This window comes from Oncorhynchus keta, chromosome 34, assembly GCF_023373465.1.
Source record: "Oncorhynchus keta strain PuntledgeMale-10-30-2019 chromosome 34, Oket_V2, whole genome shotgun sequence".
Lineage (NCBI taxonomy): Eukaryota > Metazoa > Chordata > Actinopteri > Salmoniformes > Salmonidae > Oncorhynchus > Oncorhynchus keta.
Genome location: NC_068454.1, coordinates 15,334,729 through 15,346,771, shown reverse-complemented (window position 1 = coordinate 15,346,771; position 12,043 = coordinate 15,334,729).

The window sequence follows — 12,043 nt, the reverse complement described above, 5'->3', positions numbered from 1 at the left end:
CCATCTGCACTGTGCTGCTACCTGAGTCTGCCGGCCATGACAACACACACACACACACACAAAAGAAGCTTCGATTATTTAATTTGAGAACATATGGACCTATTGGCTATTCCAGCTTCTTTGTCATCATTTTACATGTTAGAGGGTTTCTTACCCTCTTGTTCTCTCTTTAAAATCACCTGTGTCTTCCCAACCCTCTCTCCATTTCCTAGCTACATCTCCAGCCCAAGCAGGCGTCAGCAGTGCACAATTTCCTATGCCAGTCTCATAACCGTGCCCCATGCCCTTCCTCAACCCCTACCTATGACATAATTTTCTATGAGTAAATAGCAATCATTTTTTAAATGATCTTGTTTGAGATACAAGTTTAAGGTGGGGTTTTTGAAGTCTTTTTTCTCTAATTTATGCTTTGGCCACAAATACGAGTATAGGATAAGTCAACAACATTATTTGGATATGAGTTAACAGAATATTAACTTTTAAAAATGACGTTTTCACCCGGCAGTTACTTTAAATAGCAGCATTTTTTTATTTTACCAGGTAAATTGACTGAGAACACGTTCTCATTTGCAGCAACGACCTGGGAAATAGTTACAGGGGAGAGGAAGGGGTGAATGAGCCAATTGTAAACTGGGGATTATTAGGTGACCGTGATGGTTTGAGGGCCAGATTGGGAATTTAGCCAGGACACCAGGGTTAACACCCCTACGATAAGTGCCATGGGATCTTTAATGACCTCAGAGAGTCAGGACACCCGTAAAACATCCCATCCGAAAGAAGGCACCCTACACAGGGAAGTGTCCCCAATCACTGCCCTGGGGCATTGGGGTATTTTTTTTAGACCAGAGGAAAGAGTGCCTCCTACTGGCCCTCTAACACCACTTCCAGCAGCATCTGGTCTGCCATCCAGGAACTGACCAGGACCAATCTCTCTCTCTCTCTCTCTCCCTCTCCCTCTCCCTCTCTCTCTCTCTCTCTCTCTCTCCTGTAAAGAGCTCAATACTGACACCAGGTGGGTGTATCCAGTACAATATGCTGAACTCCCTTGAATTCCCAGCATAGACTCAGGGGTAGACATAACATACTAAATGTAAATCCAGGACACTCCAATTAGGAAAGGAAAAGGGGGATATCTAGTCAGTTTACAGCTGTATGTCTTCAACTGAAATTAGTATGATATGTTACGTATGGTATGTATTACTTTGTGGATGTCCATCAATCATTTTGTATGATATGTTACGAATGACAATTGGTATGTGTCACAAATTGCAAATCGTCCAATATGTTACAAATTGTAATTCGTACAATGTCTTAACAATGAAAAACATATATGTTGCAAATTCTAATTAGTTGTGGCTAATGTTAGCTAGGTGGCTAACGTTAGCTAGGCTAGGGGTTAAGGTTAGGGTTAAGGCTAGGAGTTAGGTTAAAAGGTTAGAGGAACAGTTAGCTAACATGCAAAGTTGCTAAAAAAGTAGTTAGTAGTTACAAAGTTGCTAATTAGCTAAAGTTGTCCTTGATGAAATTCAAATGCACAGCCTTTGGGTTGCTAGATGTAAGCGTTACACACCCACCCGTCCGTCCACTCCGACCAACCACCCTACTTTCGTTTTTTTGATTTGTAACCATACTAAACGTAACATAGACGATGCCTTGGGTCTTTTGAGCAGAAATGGTGGATTGCAGTTGAATTTTCCAGGTCGTCAGATCCTGAAGCTCAGTAGCTGTGACCCTCCAACTCTCTGACCCTTGACCTGGTCAGTGCCAGGACCAGAAAAAATGTCAACACTCTCTCATACAGGTCAGTGTGGAAGAATGTCTGTGGAAGACACCAGCATTCCACCATGTCTAGCCTACTGACGATTGTGGAACATTCTGCTCAGAACATTCTAATGTCAGAGAATACTAAGGTTTGAGGCATTCGTCTGATTGGTCAGAGATGTTTAGGTACTTTATTCCCTGATTCTCATACCTGCTTCCTTACCATCTCTGTCCTAATGCACTATAGGATTGAATAGTGTGGTTTAATGAAATTATTCCATTTATGAAAGTAGCCCATGGCCTACAATAGGAGCTCTAATACTTGTATTTATTCTTGCACTCATCTGCTAGTCTACTGTCCTTGAAGGCCAGAGTCTTGTTGGGTTTCCTCTCTCCCTGACACTGATTAACTAAATATCATTGATGTGGCTCAAAACAAATTGACCAGTGCACCCCTGCTCTACACACACTCCCATGTCATGTGTCTAATGTATGTGTGCAGTTGGATAGATATTTTTTGTATTAGCTAACCACATATGTTATAGAAATTTTTCAGTCGACGACACAGTGGATGACGTGGCTAACAACTGTGGTTGTTGCGTCTGCCTCGCCTTAGCTGTGGACCACGGCCAAACACTCATCCATCTTCACAGTGATGTCATCAAACGGGGACACTGCCAATCAAGCCTGACACTGAAGCTCTTAACAAAAACTCAAAGCATGTGCTGACAGATCAGATTAGATTCCATCTCATTCCTTACCCTTAGAATCGTGACCAAGGGGGAGTAGCGGACTGAGGTGTAAACTCTGGTATTTTTATGGTTGTCTTTTGAAGTATGAGGCAGAGGGACGGTTCAGTGATTTCCCTGTTGGTTCCTGTCTAGACAGACAGAGAGAGAGAATGAATGACTCAAGTATTTGTTTGCACACATGGCTCTCCCAGATTCCAGTATACTCATCTGAGGAGCATAGTAACACACACTGATGTCTGTCAACATCAGACAAACTCTCAGATCCCTGTAACTGCAGAGCCACACTCAGCCTGCCGGCTGTATCGGTCACAAGTGACTTACATGCTTTGGTAACCAAGAGGAGTATGCTGCCATGGAGGTTTGTATGCCAGTGGTGAGGTGTGACCAGGGTAAGCAGAAGCAAGACAAATGGACCACATACAATAACAGCATCACACATCTCACCAAAACTACACACACAGTGTAACGGTTTTCCTCTTCTGAGGAGGAGTAGGAAACATCAGACCAATGCGCAGCGTAGGAAGTGTCCATATTTTAATGAAATATAACCGAACACTGAATAAAAAATCAAATGAAAACCAAAACAGTTCTGTATGGTAAAACACAGACAGAAAACACCTACCCACCAATCATAGTGGGAAAATAGGCTGCCTAAGTATGGTTCTCAATCAGAGACAACGATAAACAGCTGCCTCTGATTGGGAACCATATCAGGCCAAACACAGAAATACAAAAACATAGAACACATAGAATGCCCACCCCAACTCACGCCCTGACCAAGCTAAAATAGAGACATAAAAAGGAATTAAGGTCAGGACGTGACACACAGATGAATGTATGCACACACACACCCAAATGTATACACACACTTATACATGCATGCACACACACACAAGCTTACGTGTCTTTTTGGCGAACTAACCCTTTTGTGGAAGGTACTACGCAGCACAGACACCCTCGCGCAATCAACTTCGTTGAGATACATTGAGTTTCCTTGTAGGCCTATTTGGAGGGGAAAATGTGAAGCCAGCTGTATAACCTATTGCCTGTTTGTGTTTAGGAGTCTTTTATTAAAGAATGTGAAATAATGTTGTGTCTGTTTTCTGCTTTCATTAAATCATACATACTGTAGGTGTTCTTTATATGACCTAATGGATCTGGTGAAAATGACATTTCAGTTAACACAGACTCCTTGTCACATCACTATAGAAATGGAAACATTGTGATTTTAGAGACACAAAGTAACAATAGCCTATGATTAAAGGGTTAGGCTATTCTGAGCTCTCACCTTCATCATATTCATCATGATTCACATCGTTCCAATTCAATCAAGTCATAATTAATCAGCTTTGGTATTCACATTAGTGAGCCGGCTTTCCGGGTGGGTAGGCATCTCAACGGAAAACGGCATTCAGATGTTTTCAGGAAATTTCAGGAACAAAAGAAATCCAATGTTTATATAAAATTACTGCCTTTTCCGCTACATTTATTTACTACAGTCTAATGAGTAAACTTAATATAGAACAACGTCAAAAAATCTATTTGGTCGTTTTTTAACTCTGTCGTTTTATTTAATCTCATTATGATACAGAAAATGTAGGCTATTTCAAAAGAACAGAATACCATATTTTGAGTTGACTGTATAGGCTATTATACTCAGTGGCAATGCATCATTCAGGGCAGAGACACCCCTGTAAATAATAATAATAGAGTTAATAAAGCCACAAACAAACATGGTCTCTTTTTTGCTTTCTTTAGTAAGGCAGCTCCAAAATGCAGGTGTTTCAGCCTAGTTCAATGTTTTCTGTGGTGGTGGGGCAGACAGTGGAAAATACAGAGCGTAGGGGTTGGTAATGTTCTCTCGTTGCACCGTGATTGTTTCAGTATTCTGTCACTCATGGATACACTAAGTCACCGCAAAATCTATGGATAGAGCTCGAAAATTCAAGCCCCTTGAGGCTGCTATAGACTTACATTGGAAGTGCCCATCCAAGAAGGCTCAAGATCATTGGCTATAGATAAAAATGACTTTAAATCACGTTATATCTACTGTTGCTTTGATTGGACTGATCATGGAGCATCATACTTTCAAAATCTTAGCTAGCAAGTTAGACAAGCAGTCATCATCCTGCATCAAGTCAGCAATCTACTGGCAAATATTTTTCAATCTTTGAGAAATTATAGATAAAACGTATCGGTGCTCATCGGCCGGTAAACATTACACAACAAGTTGGAAATCGTAAATTAAACAATGAGTGTTAACTGGGAACTCAGATTGCCTCTTATGCCATAGTTTGTGCATCTCAACTCAGAAGAAACCACATTTGCTGAAGCAACACAGCCATATTAGCTATGTGTTTTTAAAAGGCAGTAAATGGGTCTGAGAGAGAGAGAGAGAGGTGATTAGTGACAGTTTAAATACTCTGATCCCAGGTGACTCCAATCACTAACGACCCTCCTCTGCCTGCAGGAGGAAATGCCCCTGCAATGCATATGAGGAGCCGTGACAACGTATGTCACATAAATACATTTTAAAAACTCTTCAACTCACGTGCTATCAGCTGTTCACTTTACTGTCAAAGGGGAAATGATTTTCTGAATCAGCTGATGATTGTTGAAACAGAGTTCAAAATGGGTGGGGAGAATGTTTCCTACAAGGTCTTAGTGTTCCCTTTCAATTTGCTTAGGGAAGGAAAGGGGGGTAGCTACTAGCTAGCAATGTTAGCAGACTGGTTCTTGGCCAGACAAGTCGATGGAACTCGGTGGACTCCAATTCCCTCCAGTCAGCAGGCTGCTTGTCTCAGTGCTCCTACTGAATACTAATGTCATTTTCTGTTCCTACAGTGGTGTCAGAGAGTGAATGCCTGGCAGGCTAGTGGGCAGGTGAATACTATTAAGATCACAAGTGCTTGAGTGGTTGAGTTGACTCTGTGTGCTGAATCAGACATGGATCCTCACATGGCCTTTTTCTCCAGTAACCATCATCATGAGACGTCGTGCCCTTCCCACATAAAATAATATTTGTAACCATTTAAAAAATTGTTATTATTTAAAATTGTCATTATGGGGTATTGTGGGTAGATTCATGGGGGGGTTCAATACATTTTAGAATAAGGCTTTAACGTAACAAAATGTTCCCTCATAACCATTTCCACTGCTGAAAGTTATTTTCTAAGAACCTTTAAGGAACGTTACAGGAACATTCTGTGCTAGCTAGGCTACTTGTATTAGCTGGTATAGATGAACTTCATGCCGATGAGCTTCTTTTTGTGCTCAGTAACGTTGCTTACCCTCCAGTGGCCACCACCACTCTCCAGCCTGGTACTGGAAATCCTAGGTGGACAGGCAGACAGAAAGACACACTGGCAGACTTGGAAACAGAATCAAATGAAAATGTTGTAGCTAATTACATTGACAGGCTTTTCAGATAGTGGCAACCCAGAAGCCACTAAGTCTTTGTTCTAAATGGAAAAGTAAAATAAATAGAACCTAATCAAACTAATTTAAATAGAACCTAATCAAACTCATTTAGACAGTAAAATGGTTTGCCTCTCACCATAGCCAGCTATCTAAGATAGCTAGTCATCTGGCTAGCTTCATATTATCATATTGCTAGCTTTCGTTTCAGCACCTTGCTTGCCTAATCTGTCTCCACTTTTCCCGGGACTGCTCACAAGCCCCTGTTAATCATAGCAACAGTAACTATCTGGAAAGGTGTTGGAGAGAAGCAGCTGATCACAACAATACCCAGGTTGTCCACCAGAGAGCATCAGTTTCACAGCACAGAGCACATGCTGCTAGTAGAAGCTGCCCTTACGCCTTAGCCACAGATCTAGGATCAGATTACTGTAATCCTAATTTTACCTTTAGGTGTTGGAATAATATATGACTCTGTATTAGTGTTTAAAGGCTACTTACTCCAGATGAACTGAGGCCAGACTGTTCATCAGAAACAATAGTTCTGCTATTTAAATCATTGAAACATGTATTACTTTTAGACAAATCGTTTGGTCAATGTGAGAAGTTAGCTGGTTGGAGAGGGGGATATCAAATAAAAACAATACCTAGAAAGGCCTGCACAGGAGGGCTTCTACTGATAACAACACTAATAACACACGTTACTGGAATTCCACAAATGTATGCACTTAGGAGATAGAGAGATTACATAATATTCAATAACGAGACAATTTCGGACTGCTCCTCTATACAGCAAAAATGTATGTCCCCGTAGAAAACATCTGAATGCATTCAGATTCCTCAACTGTTGGCCTAGATGCACACACAAAGACACACACAAACCCTCCGTGCATCCACACAGTTCTGAATCAGTGAGCACATTAATCGCTGGTGAAAACACTGTTTGTTACTACGAGTTACGAATGAATACTCAGTTGCATCACACGTCAAAGCAAGTCAAATTCTTACCTCTTTGCCAAGTCTGTGTGTGTGTGTGTGTGTGTGTGTGTGTGTGTGTGTGTGTGAGAGCCATTATAAACACATGATGTGTATGTGTGTGTGGTGTGTGTGTCTGTGTGTTTTTGTCAAGGTTATTATAGTTGTGTATTTTCATATTAGTTTTTATTTCTATTAGTTTAAAGATTTTTCAGTTCAGTATAAATTCGTTTTCAGAGCTGATTTGCTAGTTTTTATTTACCTTAAGTTGTGTAAAGATATTTCTGTTGTTTTTATATGATTTAATTTCAATTTGAGTGTTAGTGGCTAGGTTTCCATCCTATTGGCGACAGATTTTTATGCAAATGTAATAAAATCCACATAACAAAATTGGGTAGGTTACATGATGAGACATGGATAAGAGCAAGATACTGTACGTTAAGAAGATATTAAATAAATATCTTATAACTCATCGCGCACCAGCGACTCCTGTGACGGGCTGGGTGCAGTGCGCGCTAAACAAGGTTGCCAGGTGCACGGTGTTTCTTCCGACACATTGGTGCGGCTGGCTTCCGGGTTGGATGGCGCTGTGTTAAGAAGCAGTGCGGCTTGGTTGGGTTGTGTATCGGAGGACGCATGACTTTCAACCTTCGTCTCTCCCGAGCCCGTACGGGAGTTGTAGCGATGAGACTAGATAGTAGCTACTAAAACAATTGGATACCACGAAATTGGGGAGAAAAAGTGGGTAAAATTTAAAAAAAAATATATATATTTTAACTGCCTAAAAACTCTTAATGCCTTTGAATGTGGTAACATCATTGTCTGACTCCCAAGTTTACTTCAATGTGATGGTTAATAAATTATAGAAATACTTGCGCACAAATACATTTCCATCTATTTCAGACAAAAAACATCCCCACTTGTCCGGTATATTTTGTTCAGTCGACATATATATATATATATATATATATATATATGGGATATTTTACCGACTATGTGCTGTTTCCATCAGGCCTGTCGTGAGTAATTTTAATGTGTCAGGTAATTCATCACCTGTAAATGGTTATAAGGAAAACTGGTTAGGGACAGAAAGCATGCGTGGAAGGCTATAAGCCATTTGTATTCTATAGATTTTTGTGTGTTTTTGGGGATGAAACTTCTTGCAACTTGGGGGCAGTCATTCATAAGATGATGGGTCTGCTCATAGGTTTAAATGATTACGTCAGTCTCAATGTGACTTGGATTTAAAAGGAATAGTGCAGAGACTTGTGCAAAACAATATGGTGGAAGGAAACGCTCCATCATCCATGTTCACATTAATTCAAGGCTTTTTACAACTTTTCTCAATTGTTTGGACAATTCCTGGAACAACTCACCATTTTCTCAAATCTTCACACACAATTTTAAAAACTAACCCCAACGGTACAGAAATGTAACTTCTGGATCCCAATTCAAACTTTGCCCTCAGACAACACACACAAGCTGTAAAAAAAAAAACAGACTACAGGCAAAATGGCTTAGAAAACCCTGGATAGACTCCACAGACACCTCACCACAGGCGTCCACCATTGCCTCCAGGAGGTTTTGCTGTGTGTAATAAATGACTTAAATGTAAATGTAAATATACTCTCCACCGCCATGTTGAGAAAAATTAAGCAATCGGATTCAGAAATGGGAAATATGCTGGCAAAAAAAAGAATAGTGAACCTGGGGTGGTCATTGAACCAGGAGCGAACCAGAGCAGCCCTATGGAAACTCACGTTATCCTAAATGACAACATATTAGGCTTGCTCTGGTTGCCCTGGCTCCCCATCCTGTTGAAGAATGTTATTGTACAGGTGATCAATAATGTTGTGCCCCCTTTTGTTAGGTTGAACCCTGCCTCGTCGATGAAGATGTACTCCTGTGGGTCAGCCATGGCATCCAGTTTAAAGATTCTCTACAGAAGTAAAAAACAACAACATTTTACTGTACTACAAATACAGCACTGTAGTGTACTACTGTACTGGAATGAAAGATTGTGTACTGCAGTTACTGTAGTTACTGTAACATATTACTATACAATTCTGTATTGATATGGTGGAGAGATGGGCCATACTCTACATATTGTAAAAATTCTGTACAGTATAGCAATTACCTGCACATACTGGAATCGTTGCTCCTTAACTCTGTTTGAATTCCTTTCAAAAGGCACACAGTACAGCTGCTTTGTCCTTATGTGGTTCTTCTGAACGATCTGGTCAATGGTGGAAATATTGACACTGTCAATTCCTTGGAAGACTACCAGGTCTTCAACTATTTGGGTTTGAATTTCCCTCAAACAGATGGCATTATTGGCAATCACCATATTCTCCAGGGCAGTCTCCTACTCAGCTGTGAGAAGTCTCCACCTACCTCCAATAACTCTCAGTCCTGTAAAAATTAAATTTGACCATTACGGACCTATGATCAGCCATTACTGTGGTTAAAAACTAGATTCGGTCTGTATGCACTACAACATTACATGTATCACAGTAGCAAAAAGTCAAATGACACGTTTTCCCTTCTGAAAGTACGGACAATGGATGCAAATGTGTAACGGCTTAGGTTGGGTTGCACTAGCTGTCCAGCTTCTCTCATAGTCCTCCCATGTATGAGCACATTATAAACTAGGGTGGCACGGATTTCATCTGAGATTACTTGTTGTTGTTGTTGTCGCCGCCCTCTTCCTCTCTGTTGTCTTGCAACTTGGGCATTGTTAGGATCCATTGTTCCAAAGCACACGGACACGCCTCTAGGCCCTATTTATTGATCCTGTCATTCTGATGGGTGTGTTAACAATTTATAGGCTTAGTGTTTGCACCTGGAGAAAGGTGTGCTCTTTGAGTTTAGGTTGTAATGACTTTAGTTAATTATACTGAGAGCATGTGTTTGGTGAAGGAATATATAGTTGAATTAATGATTTATTTGGCCACTTTTGTGTAAGGTTTTGCAGAAAGAGTTTTGAATATTGAAACGTGTGGAAACCGGTGAATAGTGTTTACGGTGAAAGGGAAACGTGTGATTTTGGGAATGACTTGTGTTTTTGTGCGATAGGAACATGTTTTGTGATTAAGCAATTGAGAAAAACTGTAACTTTAGTAGTGTATGTAAGAAGAACCAAGTTAGCTACCTAGACAATTGTTTGCTTGTTAGCTAGGGATAGCTAGTGTTAGTGATGCACAAGCTAGGCCTATTTGAAACACAGCCATTTACTGGTCACATTTTTTTATTCCCACCAAATTAATTTGCTTGAAAACTTCCCAAAAGCTTAGTTTTGGAGTCAAAGAATAATTCAACAATAGTTTTCATTTTTCAAATGGGTTTATTTGTTAATAATTTTATTTCAGTTTACTAATTCGTTTTTTCATGATTTAGTTCTCATTTTAGTTTCAGTTTAAGTTTACTATATTAAACTAATGCACCACTGGGACTCAGGAACGTCTGGACACTGGACAGGGACCAAAATGTAGGCGTTCATTAATAATAGATTATTACTGGCACACAATCTACTAACCACAACAGACAGTCAATAACCAAGCCATTTTGTGTTATATCTCTTCAATAAAAGAGTAAGCGGTCAAATCAAATCAAATCCAATTTTATTTGTCACATACACATGGTTAGCAGATGTTAATGCGAGTGTAGCGAAATGCTTGTGCTTCTAGTTCCGACAATGCAGTAATAACCAACAAGTAATCTAACTAACAATTCCAAAACTACTGTCTTATACACAGTGTAAGGGGATAAAGAATATGTACATAAGGATATATGAATGGGTGATGGCACGGGGCTAGCATACAGTAGATGGTATCGAGTACAGTATATACATATGAGATGAGTATGTAGACAAAGTAAACAAAGTGGCATAGTTAAAGTGGCTAGTGATACATGTATTACATAAGGATGCAGTCGATGATATAGAGTACAGTATATACGTATGCATATGAGATGAATAATGTAGGGTAAGTAACATTATATAAGGTAGCATTGTTTATATTGTGATATATTTACATCATTTCCCATCAATTCCCATTATTAAAGTGGCTGGAGTTGGGTCAGTGTCAATGTCAGTGTGTTGGCAGCAGCCACTCAATGTTAGTGGTGGCTGTTTAACAGTCTGATGGCCTTGAGATAGAAGCTGTTTTTCAGTCTCTCGGTCCCAGCTTTGATGCACCTGTACTGACCTCGCCTTCTGGATGATAGCGGGGTGAACAGGCAGTGGCTCGGGTGGTTGATGTCCTTGATGATCTTTATGGCCTTCCTGTAACATCGGGTGGTGTAGGTGTCCTGGAGGGCAGGTAGTTTGCCCCCGGTGATGCGTTGTGCAGACCTCACTACCATCTGGAGAGCCTTACGGTTGAGGGCGGAGCAGTTGCCGTACCAGGCGGTGATACAGCCCGCCAGGATGCTCTCGATTGTGCATCTGTAGAAGTTTGTGAGTGCTTTTGGTCACAAGCCAAATTTCTTCAGCCTCCTGAGGTTGAAGAGGCGCTGCTGCGCCTTCTTCACGACGCTGTCTGTGTGAGTGGACCAATTCAGTTTGTCTGTGATGTGTATGCCGAGGAACTTAAAACTTGCTACCCTCTCCACTACTGTTCCATCGATGTGGATAGGGGGGTGTTCCCTCTGCTGTTTCCTGAAGTCCACAATCATCTCCTTAGTTTTGTTGTTTGTTGTTGTTGAGTGTGAGGTTATTTTCCTGACACCACACTCCGAGGGCCCTCACCTCCTCCCTGTAGGCCGTCTCGTCGTTGTTGGTAATCAAGCCTACCACTGTTGTGTCGTCCGCAAACTTGATGATTGAGTTGGAGGCGTGCGTGGCCACGCAGTCGTGGGTGAACAGGGAGTACAGGAGAGGGCTCAAAACGCACCCTTGTGGGGCCCCCGTGTTGAGGATCAGCGGGGAGGAGATGTTGTTGCCTACCCTCACCAATCTATCTTTACATAAAAGCTAAGCACTGACTAAGGAATGACTGTGGCTGGGTCATGAGCCTGGGCATTGGGCAGGTATGGCAGTATGGGTTATTTAGGTTGTAGGCCTGTGACAACTCGTCCTGCAATAAATGTTGATTACCTGGTTCATACCTATCATCAGGGCCAGCTCCAGGCATAAGCAA